Genomic DNA, 17,487 nt, shown 5'->3' with positions numbered 1-17,487 from the left:
GTATACATGCCCATGTATTGTCGCAAAATGCGGCACGACACCTTTTACTAACGAATTCCGGCACCTAGAACAGACGCGCACCTCAACGCACTCCGAGGACACACTCTGCTTCATCATCGCCAAAGCGATCGTGTGTTGGTCGACATCCAGCATAGCAGTAGTGGTTGCGAGGTCACTAAGGGACACAGAAGCGCTCACACACAAAACAGGCCACGCCACATTGGCTCTTCACAAACTCCCTCTGAAACCTAGCAGTTGCTTCGGTGAAATGTTCCAAGTTTGTGGGATCGGGGCTACATGGAGGGTTCGCATCTCTTTCCGCCTCGTAGTCCTGGTGGGCAACACGGGACCGCCGCCACGGCAAAGCAGAAATAAAGGAAGGGAGATAGGCAATGCTTGGAACGCCGACAAAGAGAGGGCGGGGCGAACGTAGGCATGGCCGACGCGAGTCAAATTGTTGAATGTGTTCTTATCAGCTCAATATGTGATACGGGCTGTATTTGGACCTAAGATATTAAACTTATTTTTTCAAGCTGGAGGAGTGCTTAAAGCCTCCTTCGCCTCCACCGGGGGTCGGCCCGGTATTGCACTATCTTCGGGATGGGCTCACGTATGGGGAGAAATTCTTGATCTACGCGGCTCTTGCCCAGGGACACATTTTTCATCAGAACCTAGCCATATACAGCTTCGCTGTAAAAAAGGAAAATACTAAGGTTTGTTACTTCAAAGAGTACTAACATAACATACAAAAAAAAGAAAACTCGCGTTTTCATTGTCTTAAGTGAAAGTAGAACATGCTGTAAACCTCATAAATATACTATGAATGGCCAGGGCGTCCTAAATAATTTACCGTAATACTTGTTTCTACGAACCGAGGACCGAATTCACAAAGCTTTTCGTTCCTAAGTGCTTTATTCCATTGGCCGTCTGCCTTCGCTAATAATGTGTCCAGCAACAGCATCAGCTGGAATTATCACTTACGAATTACACTTAGCGTAAGACCTTGTTTTTTTTTATGAATGCGGGTCCAGTTTCGATTTAGGTACCCAGCAGGTGGATGTGTCATATGACGTCACGATACACAAGCTCGTTCCGTTCCTGCGATGGCTGTGGTTCTGTGACACTCAAGTGCAGACAAAGGAATTGCAGAGAACACAGTTGATTTTTTTTTTTTAGTAACGTCGTTATACCTATTCTTACTGCTAAACGGCGTCACCAAATTTTGCTATACGTCGTGAAGTCACAATAATGTCGCTGAAGCTGCGTCCGGCATTTCGGAACAAGTATACTGTCAAGTTAAGCTACGATATGCTTCCCAAAATTCATCTTTGCTAAGTGGCACTTTCATGCGTACGAGAAACCTATGGTAGCGTTACTACAACAGCCACATTCCGCGTCAGTATGTTTCCTTGGAAATGGAGGTGATTGAAACTGTCTGAAACTGCCACGAAGTAGCTAAGTAAATATTATTCAGCAGTAAAAAACGAAAACAAATGAAAGACCGGCATAAAAATGTAAAGCAGTCGCTATATACACAGTCCTGACTGTCATAAACTCAAGCAGCAAGGCATTCGTGGGTCGGACTGCGGCCCCATTTCCAAGTCCAACGGCCCTGAAAAAAAAATGAAAAAAGAAACGTTCGTGGTGTGAGTCGGAAGGTCACGGTTTGCGGTGCAAAGTCGGAGTTTTTTGTTTTTGTTTTCACCGCCGTCATCGTTGTTGTTAATCACGACGTTGATTTCGCTACTGTCGTCATCGTCGCAGTGCTGCGGAGTTGCACAGGTCATTCGTGGTCCGCTGCTTCACCCCCAGCCATTCCCTGCCTCGGGACGCGCTTACTGTGCCCTTCATTATTACTTAGCTTTGTCCAGAGCCCACCACGTCACAAGTACGCGTGATTACACCTATTATCGACAAGCTAGTCTTTCCTTTCCCATCGAACGATCTCCGCTGATTATGACTCCGCGGTCAAAGCGGAAAGAAACGCGCCAACACGGACATTATTTACGCTTAGGCAAACAAGCAAAGAGAGTGAGAGGGACAAGGGGGGAAACAGGACAATGTTGCAAAGAAGTAGAGATGACGAAAGGGGTGAGGGGGAGGGAGCTAAAATGGCGGAGCAGCTCCTCACGGGGAAGAAAAAAGACTTTCCTCCGAGAAAACCAAGCGTCTGACTTAAGTGGCCACGGTCGCAGCGACGCCCTCTCTGCAAGGGTTGCACGCTGGGAAATAGATGATTCAGATAGGGGGCCGCGCTTCGGTGCGACCGCAAAATAACTAGGGGGAAACACGCAATCTGCATTTTATTGTCACTCCCTGCTCACAGGCCGCTATACTGCAGCAGGAAAGAAAAAACCGAGCACCCACCGTTTCGTGGGGCGGGTCGACGTCAATGACCAGGCCAGCGAGAACGCAACTTCAGGTGCTGATTTACGTGTGTGCGTATATAAATATACATATATATATATATATATATATATATATATATATATATATATATATATATATATATATATATATATATATATATATATATATATATATATATAGTGCTGTGCGTGTCTGCATTACCCACTGGAGGTCGAGAAGACAGAACAAACACCGGAATAAGTGCGAACGCGAAGAATTGTTCCCTTAACGGTATACTTCAATCACGAGGCAAAACAAAAACAAACAAAAAATGGGCACGAGAGGGTGCTCTCCTCACAAAGCCGCGCATGGTCGCCACCAAGTGGCGGAAGACGGAACTTCCGAACGAAACGTGGCGTTCTTCGGCCCTCTGATAACTCCTTGATGAAAGGATAACGTCGCTACTTACAAAAAAAAAGATGAAAAGAAAAAGACAGAACAGAAAACCCCCCGGATGATGGTGCTGGGAAAGCACGCAATTGATGGTCCGCCTGCTCTTTGCAGGCGCAGCCGCTCGATGGTCCGCTCGATCCGAGGGCAGATTTGGGTGCGTTCTTCTTTTCCGATTCGATCGTTCGTATATAGCGGTGAGAGAGAGAGAGAGAGAGAGAGAGAACAGCCGCACGGGCACCTGAGTGATCACGAAGCTGGTCGCTCCGCTTCTCTCGGTTGCCATTAAAGGCATCCTCCTTTCGCTCTCTCTACATTAAATGGCTGTCGCGAGTGCAGAAGCACCGCCCTGCCCACCGCCGATGTGGTTCATTAAGTCGTTACTTGCAGGAAGCGCGGAGTAAACAACGACACACATGTGGGCATGCCCACACGTGTCTATCTTTTTCTTTTTGTTTCTGAGGCTCGCAGTCTAGCGCTCATTTCCGCCTTGTAACCCTTACTTCATCAATCGCGCGTGACGCTCTGCGCCACAGTGCAAAGAAGTCGTCGTCCATTTTCGCGACACTGGAGTTGCAACAATCGCGGTGTCCCAAATGCCGGCCCGAGGAGTCGGCGAAGTATAGAGGGCGGAATTCCGACCGTCGCCCACGAATTGATGGCGCTGGAAGTTGGTTAAACACACATGATTAAGGCTATAGCGTATATGCGTTAAATAATTGCGCGGCGAATGCCCAAACGCGGACGCATACAGGCCGCTCATTTTAGCTTTCGCGGTATCTCGCAGTCGTAATCGTCGGCTAACCAGAGCGTAGCCGTTTATGGGTCCGTCAGACTAAAAAGAAAAGAAGAGAAAAAGTTCAGCTTAAGGCGAAGGGGAAGGGAATCGACAAAGGAGGAGACCGCGCTGTAAATATGAAGGGGAAGGCATATAAGGATTCTCAGTGGAGATGCTACGTTATGGTCAAATTGCTTCCGTAAGCAAGCTGTTAGTTATTCGCGACCACATTGCTCACTACAGAGGTGAGCAATGCTAACGGTTAGCACTCCAACTAGCCGTCTGTAGGACCTGAGGTCTACCGTCTGAAAACAATCTCTAATGTCCAAAGTGATCTGCCGTCTATAGCTGCGCCTGCAGTGAATGCCCGTCGTCTGTATTACCTAACATGCAGTGGGACAAAGAGACTATCGGCTCAGACGCACTCAAAGTTCGTTGTTTCCCAGCTCGCCGATGGTGCATCATTCCGCCACATCCAGGAGACGATAGCACCCGTCGCTAGTTCACCGCCAGGGAGCGTCACCTTCACAGAGACGACTCGGTGTGTAGAGTCGTCACATAACAAAATTATCGTCTTCTCCTTTAGCTATGACCTAACTAGCCGTAGGTCTACATGTGCGCTGGCTGGTGGAGTCGCGAGAAAGGGCTTGCGTGCGTCTACTTAGTTTCACTCCTTCATTATGCTGTTTCGATATAACACATTCGAAATAAAATAACTGCAGGGACTTGGGGAAGTTCTAGCTGTGTGCGCGTGCTATTCACATCTGTTTCGTGCAGTGCGTAATAAATCGCGATGTTTGCATATCTCAAGGAAACTGCGATTTTGGGATTCCACGCGTGCTCAGGACATTGCTGTATACTACGTATGACTGGGAGAGGCGCTTACAAATGCTAATTCCCGTATTGGAATGATCGGCAGATGCACGTGCGATTGTTGTGGATACAAGGGGACAGTCCAGCACACTTTGTGTATGCGTCGACGATTACATTTGCAGCTCCTCTCTTTCCGGACAACGCTGTAAATCGGCTGGAGTCCAGTGAGCTTTCAGAGGAAACGATTTCTATAGGACCGTGGTCAGAGCCAGATCCGTCGCTGACGCAAAAAAAAAGCAATTGGCGCCCTACTACAACGTTATAATGTGAGAACATTATACGGAACATCCCGAGGCACTCTGTCTTGTGAGTTATGATCGAAAACCGCTGAGGAAGAGTGGAAGGAGCGTGGACGCGAACAGAAAAAAAAAATACACTTTCTGCATAACGTCAAGCAGTGATGCTATAGCTGGCGCAATGCTAAGATTTGTATCAGGGTCCTTCAATACTTCGAATTGAACCCGGTTTTATTTTGAACCATGTTGAACCAATTGAACCATGTTTTGCACTATGTCGTGCGGTATCGGTATGAGTAAACATCTGCTGATGCGCTAGAGCAAGTTTCCTTGGAGAAGAAGAGGGAAACTGAAATAAAGAGTCCCCCCCCCCCCCCCCTCCCTCGAAATTCGGACACAGGAACGCGTTCTGCGAACACGGGATGATGACTGCAGTGGCAGAGCTGTTCAGTTTTACCGAACCATCTGTGCAGACATGTTGCCGGAATCTGTGCGCGCTGTGAATCTGTTCCAAAGTTGCTTGCTTCAAAGCTTGAAATTGCGCTTCAGCTTCAAACGAGGAAACCAAGAGCGTTGAAATACGTCACTTCCGTTCTCACAACGCGGTCGCTGTCCTCGGTCAACTTACGTATTCCGTTTACGAAATTTACGTGCGAAATTTACGTAACGAAATTTACGTATTCCATAACGTGAGCAGGCGAGCTTTCATCGAACGATTGACTATACGCTGACTGGCCTGCTTGAGTGCCGCATGCAGACATGCGCTAGCCAACGAGGTGGCGCTGGAAAATCGCGCTGTAAGCAAAGGTAAATGGAACAAGACACCACGCAGCGTCACCCATACATAAGCGCGCAATTTCACGCGAGCGGCAGCTCGCTGGCGGAAGCCGAGGCCCAGGTGCCATAAGCGAGATAATTAGCTGCAGTGACGACACGTCTGTCAGCTTCCGCCCTTGACACGGCGCGGAAATTATATTCCAGAAGCCACCTCCCCTCGACACCTTTCTGTTTCACTTGCGCAATGTATACTGTGATACGACCAGACCCGGACAATGTATACTGTGATACGACCAGACCCGGACTTGCTTCCTCGAATGCGTAACTAAGGGAAGAGCGGACGTCGGAAGAGCGGAAAGGAAAGACGTGCACGCGTTGAGAAATGCGACACAATTGCGGGAGCAAGAACGTCTGGTGCACAAACCAAGGCCCGAAGTTTGTTTGCATCGTTTCTTGCTCGTCGCGTTGTTGTTCTGGAGCGTGAGAAAACAGAATGAGGTTACATGCCGATAATTGCTGCGGGCCCATTCAGGATTACGCTGAAGGCGACAGCGAATGCGGAGGTATTGCAAAATTAAACGCGTTAAATTGGAACAACTGCTTTGTGCGGTCGACACGTCTGGACTGCGAAGCAAGCGATGCTGGATTTCTCTTCGTCTAGGCTTGCTTTTATTTTTCATGTTGGTATCATTCTGCCTTTATTTTCTGTTGCCCTGCGTGATACGCAAGGGCAGTAAAGAGGGTTATATTCCTCTGATCTTCATAAAGAGGATTATATGCCCTTGTATAAGCAAGCGGTATTAGTAAATTACGCCGTCCCGGTAGCACAGTTGCAATGTCATGGCCGCGTTTTCCGTTGTGCACGAGGTCGCGGTTTCGAATCCCGGCCGCTGCGGCCACATGCTGTTCAACTGTTTTCGACATGGTTATAAAGTAGCGCCCGTTATCAGAAAACAACAAAACGAGAAACAGCCAAGACCCTGCGTGACGACAGCACTCCCTATGAAGTGATACATGTTTGCCATGTCTTAGTTTATTTTCGTCTTATGTTTGCAGGCTTGGAAGACAGCAAAGGGCTTTCCAGACGGAAACGCTATATTTGTGAGGGAAGATGGCTAAGTGACTCGTGACAAACAAGCCGACGTCATGCAAAGTGAAGCGCTTTAGGAATAGCTTGCATTCGCGGGCAATAGACGCCTTTCTTCTCACGCAAATGCGAGGATCTCGCGGAAGGGCGCGGATTCACACTTTATGCAAAAGCACGGCCGGAATTTCGGTCCTCTAGTAACTGTACACCATCGTGGTAGCAGCCGCAGTCTCGTCCTCTTTGTGTTGCGGAAAATTTACCTTGAGAGCGCTGTATAAAGCTTTAAATAAAAAATTGTGCTGGCGGTTTCAAAGCAACGAGTTTATAGGTACACACTCCGCACGGTAGCGCGGTAGCTCGTAAATTCGGATTATGGTAACTATACGCACGTCTTCCTTCTTCTCCAGCGGCGGGCTTTTATCCACGAGGCAACTGGAGGCCGGGGAAGAGTGTAAGCGAACGCTTTGCTTACAATCACGATTGGTGTGCGCTGTTTACTGCTTCGGGTATTATTATTATTATTATTATTATTATTATTATTATTATTATTATTATTATTATTATTATTATTTCACCCAGCAAGTGAATACCTTCTGTATTAGTTCTGCGCTTGAACGCGCGGGCACTGGCACGACTGTTGCCGTCCCAGACCTTCTCCGTTTCATCGCAAGGGCTGCACGAGGCGGGAATGCAGGGCGTTCGGTTTTCCGGCAAAAAACACGGTCTCGACTGAAATAAAATGAACATATGCATATATCTGCAGCCTTTAAGAATGCTTCCGCGTCTGAACTCGTTCGCTATACGACATCAACGGGATATCATGGTGGCGAGAGAGAGAGAGAGAAATAATATTTATAAGTGCCAAAGGAACTAAAGTTCAGGTCCGGGCCTGCTGGTATATACTTATGCCTACTGCCCAAGCACGTTCTTGACGTGAGGCACCAGAAGCGGCCACCACAGTTTTTTCAAACCTTCGTGGGGTAGCTGTCCACAGCGTAAATCACCCTCTTGTTTCCTGTTGACTCCTCTTCTCCTTCACATAACGTGTTATCACCGTTTACGTGGATCCGATGGCGACGCACAACAGTGTAATGTGCGTGAACTTGAAAACTGAAGTTACTATATTCTCTTCTGCATTTTCTGGTTGAAACTTTTGCATCGTTCGAGGCAAACAAACCAATAAAGACAAGAGGTATGGCTGGTTCCATTTACAGGCACCGACATCTCCTTTGGTACATATATTATGGTTTTTGGGTATTATATAAAAAATGAACGGATACGTACATGGATCAGAGCCTGTCTTACTAACAGACACCAATTGGTCACCTTAAACGATACTTCTAATAATACAGAGGTTGCGTCTGGAGTCCCCCAGGGATCCGTTTTGGGACCACTTTTATTTCTATTATTTATAAATGACATAGTCGCAGAACTTGCAGTTTCCGTGAAACTTTACGCAGATGACTGTATTTTGTATGAAAAGATATCTTCTGTTGATGATCAGGTGCGTCTAAATAATGACCTGGCAAAGGCGAACAATGGCAAATGTCTATTAATTTTGAAAAAAACCGTTTTTGTGAGAATCACACATAAGAAAAAACCTCTTTAATTTGCATATAATGTTGACAACGTATCTCTATCAGAGGTAGGAGAGTACAAATATTTGGACCTATGGATAACCAAAGAGCTTTCCTGGACGAAGCACATAGATACTGTTGTTGCAAATTCCTTGCGTAAACTGTTTTTCTTGAGGCGCTCACTGAAATCATCGACGTCTAGTGCTCGTTTACTGGCTTACAATTCCTACATTCGTACGTTGTTGGAATATCCCGTAATTATTTGGGACCCATTCACTTTAACCAATATTAAAAAACTGGAACGTGTACAGCATAAAGTATTTAGGTTTGCTTTTTAATTCATACGACCGTGCGTCTGTTGGTTAGCTCAGTGGATTACCCCCGGTGACTGTGCGCAACCGTATCTGTCGATTAACGTTCCTCTTTCAACTTGTAAATGGCCATTATAAGGTTAAAACTTCCAAGTTCTTTACTTACTCATCAGGTTATAACACGAGACGAAGGCATGCTTTATCAATAACCCTCATGAACGCACGGAATGCCTGTTTCAAATATTCTTTCTTTCCTAGGACAATAACAGACTGGAATAACCTCAATTCTGATATTGTTACCCAGAATTCCTTATCGATGTTTGAAAAATGCTTGCAAATGTTATGAGTTTGTGTGCGTTATTTGCTTGTATCTTTCTTTCTCTTGTATGTTATGTATTCTGTCCCCCAATGTCTGAAAATGCCTGCATATGTGATGAATTTTGTATGTGTTTACGTGCTTGCATATTTCTTTGTATATTCACCCTGCTATGATCTGATTTCAGATCGCAGTATCTATAAATAAATAAACAAAAAATTTCAGGCGGGTACTTCCACTTAGCCAAGCTGTCGCTTTGCGTCGGTAAACTAATTTAAATCTCTCAAGGAAATCTATCCTCCCAAGATGCTCATTTCCTGGCTGCATCAGGGTACGCCACCGCCACAGAGCACGGATGGCAATTCTGTGGTCTGTGCCCCTCGGTGTTGCTTTGTCGCCTGGTTCAGCACGCACTACTACATATACCTCTCCTCGTCGATGTGCTGGTACCAGTGCCGTGAGCAATCCTGAATAAATGGAGCATTTGCCCGGCAGTGGTAGGCGCACTTTCGTGTCGTCGATGGGATTGGATTAGGCCCAGGTTCGCCGATGTCTCACTGACCGGTAGGGATAACCAGAGAGACAACGACGAGGGCCAGGACCAGTCCAGCGAAATGGCTACGTCGCAGTTTGCACAGCGACGTGTAGCAATACGCTGGACTGAGAGCTTACTGGTAGCATACGCACGGCCAGATGCCGTCGAGCATGCCGGAGCCAGCTCCAAACAATCTCTTCCAAGGAGCAGAGAGTCGGAGGCAGTAGGATTGTATCGTATTGTGTTGCACAGTTGTATTGCACTGGCATTAGTAGTGCTGCAGCGGGATTCCTCTTTCGCGCTTCCCTATAAGGACTCTCGTTTTGGCCCGTAAAACACCATATTTTTTTTTTAAAGAACACTCGGGGCCATCTAGCGTCGCCGCCGCGAAGCCAGCGTACGTAGCCTCCGTAATGCACGGCGCGACGATGCGTGCGAACGCTGAGAAACGCGTCATGCGGCAGACGGGCTCCTCTCTCGCGCCTCTTTTTGGACCCGCTGCGCCACCAGACGGCACTGCCGAAAGGCCCACGCGCGTCCTCCGAGACTAGAAGCATGGCGCGCCGAAGCATGATGCATGATGCAGAAGCATGATGCCTGCGAACGCTGATAATTGCTGCCTCGTTTGCCGCGCACTCAGTGGCGCATACCCAGTGACGCAAGCTGGCGAGCTGTTCATTGAAGAGCCGCACATACCCAGTACATTCATGGCGCAGCTGGCTAGAGCGTGGCCGTGAAAGGAGTTCATGGAATGGGTAGTGCATTTATGATGCAGGCTGCTAGTGGGCCAGGTTACTTACTATCCTTGAGGAACCCTCGTGTCGTGGGTTTGACTACGCTCTGCATCGAAGAAATTCAAGGGATATTTTTCGTCATTGTAAAGCGACGTATACTTCCAGCGGCACATACCTGAGTACCCGAGTTGGCGTCAAAGACGTTCATTGTAGAGTGGCACACACACACCTACTGACACATGGCCGGTGACCCAAGTTGGCAACAAAGAGGTTTGTTGAATACCAGCACGGACCGAGCGGCAAATATGCAGTGCCACAAGCCGGCGCCAAAGAACAGTACACGGTGACCGCATCTACAGCGACCCATCTCGGCGTGAAAGAGGTTCGTTGAAGAGCGGCACGTATGTACACATCAGAATATACTGAGTGACTTAAGTTGGTTCGATGGTTGGGCTCAGCTTCGACATGACTGCACTATATCCTGACGTCAAATTTGCGTAACCACCGACGCAAGCATCGCGCGGTCACCCGCAGGGTTGACCTGAACAGACCAATCAAACGGTCCCCTCGTCCATTCCTCGTTCGTAGGAGGTCACTTTTGTTTGCTTGAAAAACGAATAACATTGTTAACACTGAGCGACTTGTTTTATCGAATTGGCTGACAAGACGCGAGAAGCACGCTCATGTGAAGAGGGATTCGATGGGGCCGAGCCACTGCACTGGAAATCGATAACCGGATGAAGAGGGTGGTGCCGGCGTCTGCGATTGGTGTGGCTGGTCGAAAATCGCGGCGGCATGCAACGGAAGCTTAATAATGCCGCTAAAACGGATCCTCAGCAAAGAAGAATTTGAAGAACGAGGTCGTCAACGTGCTGAAAGTGCTCGAAAACGTCACACGGCCACGCAGAAAGCTTTATTATACGCAAATAAACCCATGCTCTCCGGCAGGTGCGAGTAGCCAGTGCCTGAGCGATCGGCGGCAGCCATATGTTATTCCTTTCGTAACGGGGTAGCCTGCCGCTATTCACAAGGAAATTCACTTTTGTTCGGCATATTAATGCATCTTTAACGCGTACCTATCACTTTGACGTGGTGAGTTTTTGCGGTTTTGTGACGTCTAGTGGCAGGCAGGTGAAGTGGGTGTAGCCCGAAAACTTCTGACCAATAGCTGAGGGCTAATGGCGAAAAGGCGTCGAATCAGAAATAACAATATTTCTTTAGTTCTGCCAAATCAAGCATAATCAGTGAGTACACGTCATATCAGATGAGGAGCTATCGCGGTTTTCCTGACGTCCAGACAGGTGAAGTGGGAGTGGTCCATAAATGTTTTTGTCCAATCGCGGAGGGCTGATTGCAGAATTGGAATAGAAAAGTTTGGAATAGTTTTACGTTATAGCGCACCATATTTACCATTCCTAAGTGTGCTTCCCTACACTGCACATTTGAGCAATTAATGGCGGCAACGATCGCCGTTGATATGAACACGAAGTAGCTAGCTGCCCATGCTGGGGCTTGTCTCTTGTTGTTGTTGAGTCTAGATACATAGGAAGAAGCAAATATTCGGAATGCTGCCTTTTTTTTTTCTATAGGCTATAACCAAAGCTTCACACGTACACCATGAGTAAGCATGAAAGGGACCACCGAATTTGCGTTCAAAGATGATTTTTCACTGTTCGTACAGAGCATTGGACTGACAATTCAAGGATTTCAAATATGCCATGGTCAATATTCAAGGAGGGGGGAACAAACTTTATTCCTACGCATACACTTGAAAATAAAAGAAAAATCTCTTTCATCTTAGCTCGAATGTCTTGAAGCTAACCAGCTGCTGAGTTGAAGATACCTTGCAAGAGCTTCAGGCAGGTTTTTGAAGTTGATTTTCCCGCTGTAACGATGTCAATCGCCTTCTAGTGTAGTGGTTAGTAGCATCCGTCTTAAGTCAAAGATACTCATCGCGTTAAAGCCAAATGGAGCACGCTCGTTGTAACGCAGTGATGAAAAAGCTTTCCTGTTCCTCCATAACTCAGATTACCCTGGCCGCTTCCTTTTCCCTTTATTTATTATTATTATTATTCGTATTATTATTATTATTATTATTATTATTATTATTATTATTATTATTATTGTTGTTGTTGTTGTTGTTGCCGCTGCTGCTGCTGCTGCTGACGATGATGATGATTATGATATGATGATGATGATGATGATGATGATTACCCACGGTGTGGTGTACGCCATGAATCATATGGTTAAGAGAAACGAACAAGAGGATGGGAAATAACAAATTAGCAATTGCGAATTATACATTAAAAGTCAGTTGCGTGGGAAGAATCATAAATAGGGCAACATTAAGTGCAGAATTTAAAATTAACCATAAATTGAGCAGCCTCATCGATTACGTTCTGTGAGGAAACTTGCTCCTGGTTTACATCACGAGAACCACGTGCGCACCTTCCACGTCATAACGCGAGCAAACACTGCTTGTACACGTCGTTTTCGAAATCGACTACGCCGCCATTACTTGAGCAATCCGTCTTGCAAGTAAAGCGAGCTTCAAAATTATGAAAGGCACAATTAGCTTTTGAAGAACAATCACCTTTTCACCGTGAACGCAACAGCGGGAAGGGGACGCGGAAACCTCCAAACGCATAAAAAAGACACACACGAGATCACTTTGTATCAATCTCAGCATTATACAGTATGTAGATGAGCAAAGTGGTACGGAAAGGCTGTCAGTGAAGCCCGGAATGAGAGTTTGGTTTGAAGAGCGAAAGCGGGAAAGTTATAAGAAACAAAGTCAGTTTTCATTGGGCAATAATGCGTAAATTTTAAACGCCGCTGTCGAACGTGTTTGAGCGGCTTTGGGGCAGCATAGGGCGAGAACAGTGTGGACGCGGTGAATAAAAATCTGTGACAGAATAATTACACAGGCCGAAATTGAAGTCGGGTGAAAGGCATCAAGACCGAGACGGGACGAGGGCAAGCTTTGACAGGCAAAGAAGGTACACTCGCAAGAAAGGGTGTGTGAATAAATGTGTCGAACCCTAGAGATGCGGTTGAATGGAATGGAGTTACCAAGTCCAACGCCCCGAACTAGGACGCGGGCCAAGGAACACCGTGGTCCATTGCTCCGATTCATTCCAACCACCTGTAGTTGTTTAACTTGCATGTAACTCAAAGCAAACGATCGGTTTTGTTTTTTTCTTTTGGTTTTTCATTCGACCGCCTTTCAATGTGGGCGGTACTGCGTTGCTTCCCATGCCAACTATACTTCTCCGTACCTCACCAGCTCGCTCAAAGCAAGCTCTGGTCCCGCGCTGTTCACTCGACTTCTGTTACCACCACTCGGCGCCTTCTGCAAGCAACTCCTTCATCCTTCAGTTCTTGTCCCTTGTCCCTCTCGTCTGTTTCGGCATATCTTCACTGGCACGTGCCCGTTCTTGGGGCAATGGCCCAGAACGGGGACACACGCAGTGTCACATTCCCAGTATGTGCGCATACCGATAGTGACCCAAGCTGTCTATTCGGGCCCATACCCAGTGACCCGAGTTGTCGTTAACTAGGACAAGGCAGCACCCTCCAAGTGCGAGGAAGAGGCGCAAGGAAACTTCGCTTTCAAACGCCTCAGTCCAAGTGGTCACTGGTCACCGGCCACTGCCGAGTTTCCTTTCGTCGAGACACGAAGAAGACGTTGGGTCTCCGCGCTTGATAGCAGCCCCCCCCCCCCCCGCCCCCCTCCGGGCGCGTTGCCGCGCGAGAGGCGAAGACGGTCGGTGGCATCGTCGGTGCGGGGAGCGCAGAGTCCTTGCGAGAGTCGCATTGTGGCCGTCGTCCGGCCCACACAATGGCATTCCCCGCTAAAACAAAAAGCGCACCGTAAGGGACGCAGAGTGTGCGCGCGCACGCACACTTACACACACCACTTTGTGTTTGTGTGTCCGAGCGTGGTCGCACGCGGCGAGGGCCCCAGAGGCGGCTGACCCGACCTTGGTTCGGCTGCCTCCCGTGTTGCCAGTCCGGCAATCGCACCGCAGCAGCGCCCCCCCCCCCCCCCCCCCCCCGGTTTGTTTGCGTCATACGCATGCACGCGCGAAGTCGCGGGTGAGGAATAGCGAATGGCTGCTGTTACGACAGTGGTCAGCATCAGGCGTGAGCGGCGGCGGACGGCGGAAACTGCAACGACACAACGGTTACCCTCCCTCGGCCCCCTCTCCCTTGCTTAATGTTTATTAATAAGCATATTTAAAGGAGCACTAATGACAAAAAATGCTTGAGCTGCGTTAGTAAATTACCTTTCCACAATACTAAATATTCTTTAAAAAAAATAAATTGTGGGTTTTTTCGTGCCAAAACCACGATCTTATTATGAGGCACGCTGTAGTGGGCGACTCCGGAAATTTTGACCACCTGCGGTTCTTTAACGTCCATCTAAATCTAAGTACGCGGTGTTTTTTTTTAGATTTTATCTTATCTTAGATTCTTATCGTACGACGCCAAAACGAAGGGCGACGTCGCCCTAAAATTCCCGCAGCGGCTCACTGTGCAGTCATGGATTTTGCCGCCATTTCTTCTGGAGGAACATTTAAATTTTTATCTGTAAGAAATGGAACCACATTGTAGTCTGAAGGAATCAGAGATTGAACTTGGGAATTTTCGAGAGCTTTTACGGAACCACAACGGCCGAAATGGGAAAAGAACACTTAGTCACCCATTACGTCACACTGACGTACCGGCCCTAAGATTTCGACGCAACACTGGGGAATGAAATTTCGACCGGCGTTTTTTCATCTTCTCATGATAAGCTCATTACCGCTAAACCAACGAAACTAGAGTTTTTTTTTTTTTTTTAAGAATACTATTTATCAATCTGAACTGAGTCAGTGTTTCTCTTTATACAGTCCCTTTAACAAGCGGTTCGTGCCCATAGGTGGCACTGGCTACTCATTTTCTCTGGTTGCAGTATAGCATCCATGAGTAACTCAAGCAGGTTAGGTGAGTATTTGTCACCACCCCGTTTCGAAGGGGATGCCAATAAATCATCACCATCATAATCCTCGTCGTCGTCATCAACATCATCATCATCACCATCGCCCTATCTAGCATGACAATTGGGCTCAAGTGTGTGCTCATAACAAATGCAACGATTACAAAAAGAAAGCAGTGACGGAATTCCCTACGTTCACGTGCAGAAAATATGCAATATGAATGTTTACCGGCAGTTGTAAATGAGGTCCGCCTTAAGTGCCACCTTCCGAGCATAGCAGTCGCAAACACGAGCGGAAGAGCCGCAAAAGCACAAAGACACAAAGTAGCAGGTATTAAATTATAAGTCATATACCTGAGAACAAGAAGTACGATGCAAGGAAGAAGAACAAGAAAAGAAAGGGGTGGAAGGCTCCATATAACCTGATTAAGTAAGTTTTCCTGATGTTCTTGATTCCATAAAACAAAAACTACAATATTGCACGTGCACCAATGTGTCGCAGCTTTTATGATGGTCGTGGACCCAAGATATCGTGATATCGGTCGTCTATCCAGAGCAAGCAGATTTTGTCGTGAACGCGATGGAACGCTTTCCTACGCAGTCTGGTGCGACTCGAGGGAATTGTGCAATGCAGGGAAAGCCAACTCTCGCCCGTTGCCTATGGGTTTTATGGTCCTACTAAAAAAAAAATCCGGCAGAATCCATCTCACGATGGCTGTCGACGTTAATGCGATTAGCATTTAAGTAATGTAGCGACACAGCGTGTTGATGAAAACAACTTTATTTACAGTCTACAGTGATCCCTCTGAGAATTTCCAGTGCTTCGGTTTCGTTACCGATCGCACGGATCCCACGCTTACGTGGGAATCAGTGTTAAGCGAAGCCGTCTTTAATGTTTGCGCAAACGTTAAATGTAAATTTTATGCAAAACGAAACGCTAATGACGGGAATGCTGCTTGCACAAAGCGACGCAAACGGAACGCGTCGGCAGGGGCAAAATAATACTGGACCTGCGAGCGTGCGTGCCAAAGTGCACTCTTGCGCCTTTTAACGAAGCAAGCGCCCTCTGTCGAGACATCGCAATGCGCATGCGCGTCCTTTCGTGGTCCTGTGCCTGCCCATACGCTCACTTTTCGCCAGCCTGCTGTCGGAATCGCGAGGACTACAGAAGGTTATGCTGGGAGAGCGGTGTCTGTGTCGGTCGTTGTGACGTGTGACCAATGAGCCGCGCACCCCGCCTACCGAAAAGGACAGTGCTCAGCTAGCGCGATTCTCTGCAATCATGGCGATTCCGACGCCAGGCTCACGAAAAGCGGGCACGTGGGCAGGCCCACGACCGCGAAAGGACGTCCTCGCACAATGCGATGTCTACACAGAGGGCGCTTGCCTCGTTAAAAGGCGCAAGGACGCACTTTGGCACGCGCTCGCAGGTCCAGTGTTATTTTGTCCCTGTCTGTGCCTCTGGGCACGTCTTCGTAGCCGATGTGCTGAATTTTCCGCTGCCGACTTCACTTCTCAGCGTCTCATCAGTGCTCCTCGCTTAGTGCACGCTCAAGCCCCAGTTTGTTCACTTCTTCATTTCGTGTCTACCAATTACCAATTCCAATTCCGGGACATTGACCAAGAATGTTCGCAGGCCCACTGACCCAATTTGCCATGTGACAGCTGCTAGATAGGAGCTAGCGCTCCTTAGTCGGGTTAGTATCTTAAGAATGCTAATCGCATTGAGTGTTGTTATCAGCAGCCTGCACTTAACGTGCAACTTCGGGACTCGGGCCTCTGCCTACACGACAGCCGACTCAGTGCTACGTGCGCCGATTTCCTCGTCTCATCCCGCCACCTAATCATCTGCCATCGCCTACGGCGTTTCCGTTACTCTCAGCGCACTTTATGTTCACCACAACAGTCCAGTGATTGTCTGCTGTAGGAACTGAACTAACTGGCCCATCCAAATTCCCTCACCTTATCTTGAGTATCGAACACCAATTACACGGATTGCCCTCCGAACGCCATGTGCGCCCATCGATCATTCCATCGCTCGGGCATTCTTAGCTTCTTGTCGAGCTTCTTTCTTAATGAACAATTCCAGCGCAAGACGTTTTCGTGACGACGGGCCCTGGAATGTTAGCAGGGCCGGGATAGTGTGACGATTCAACTCCGATGTCATTCCTTTCCGGGTTGCGTTAAGTTGCCCTGACCGGCGCTTCGCCTGCGTTACCGTAAACTGCGGATGAGAACACAGGAAGAGAACCGGGCGAAGTGGCATCCTTACATTACGCTGGCTCATGCGGTGCGGTCAAAAAAATCTTGGCGCAGCAAAACAGCGCACAAACTGACTGATCGATACTTTTAACACAAGCACAAATATCTATTGGGTGTTTCCTCTTAAGCCGTCTCGCGCCTTCACGTGCGTTGACTTCTGTGATGGAACACTATACGTATACTCATACACCCGTGGTCGGTCTTATTCTCCGACACACGTA

At 47.8% G+C, this 17,487-nt stretch overlaps 1 pseudogene; it reads left to right on the top strand.

Moving 5' to 3' along the window:
* The first annotated feature begins 435 nt into the window (after positions 1–435).
* On the top strand, positions 436–615 carry LOC126528672 (U2 spliceosomal RNA; annotated as a pseudogene).
* The last annotated feature ends 16,872 nt before the right edge of the window (positions 616–17,487 follow it).

Source organism: Dermacentor andersoni, chromosome 9, assembly GCF_023375885.2.
Source record: "Dermacentor andersoni chromosome 9, qqDerAnde1_hic_scaffold, whole genome shotgun sequence".
Taxonomy (NCBI): domain Eukaryota; kingdom Metazoa; phylum Arthropoda; class Arachnida; order Ixodida; family Ixodidae; genus Dermacentor; species Dermacentor andersoni.
The sequence above is the reverse complement of the archived record's forward strand: the minus strand, read 5'-3'. Positions and strand labels throughout refer to the sequence as shown.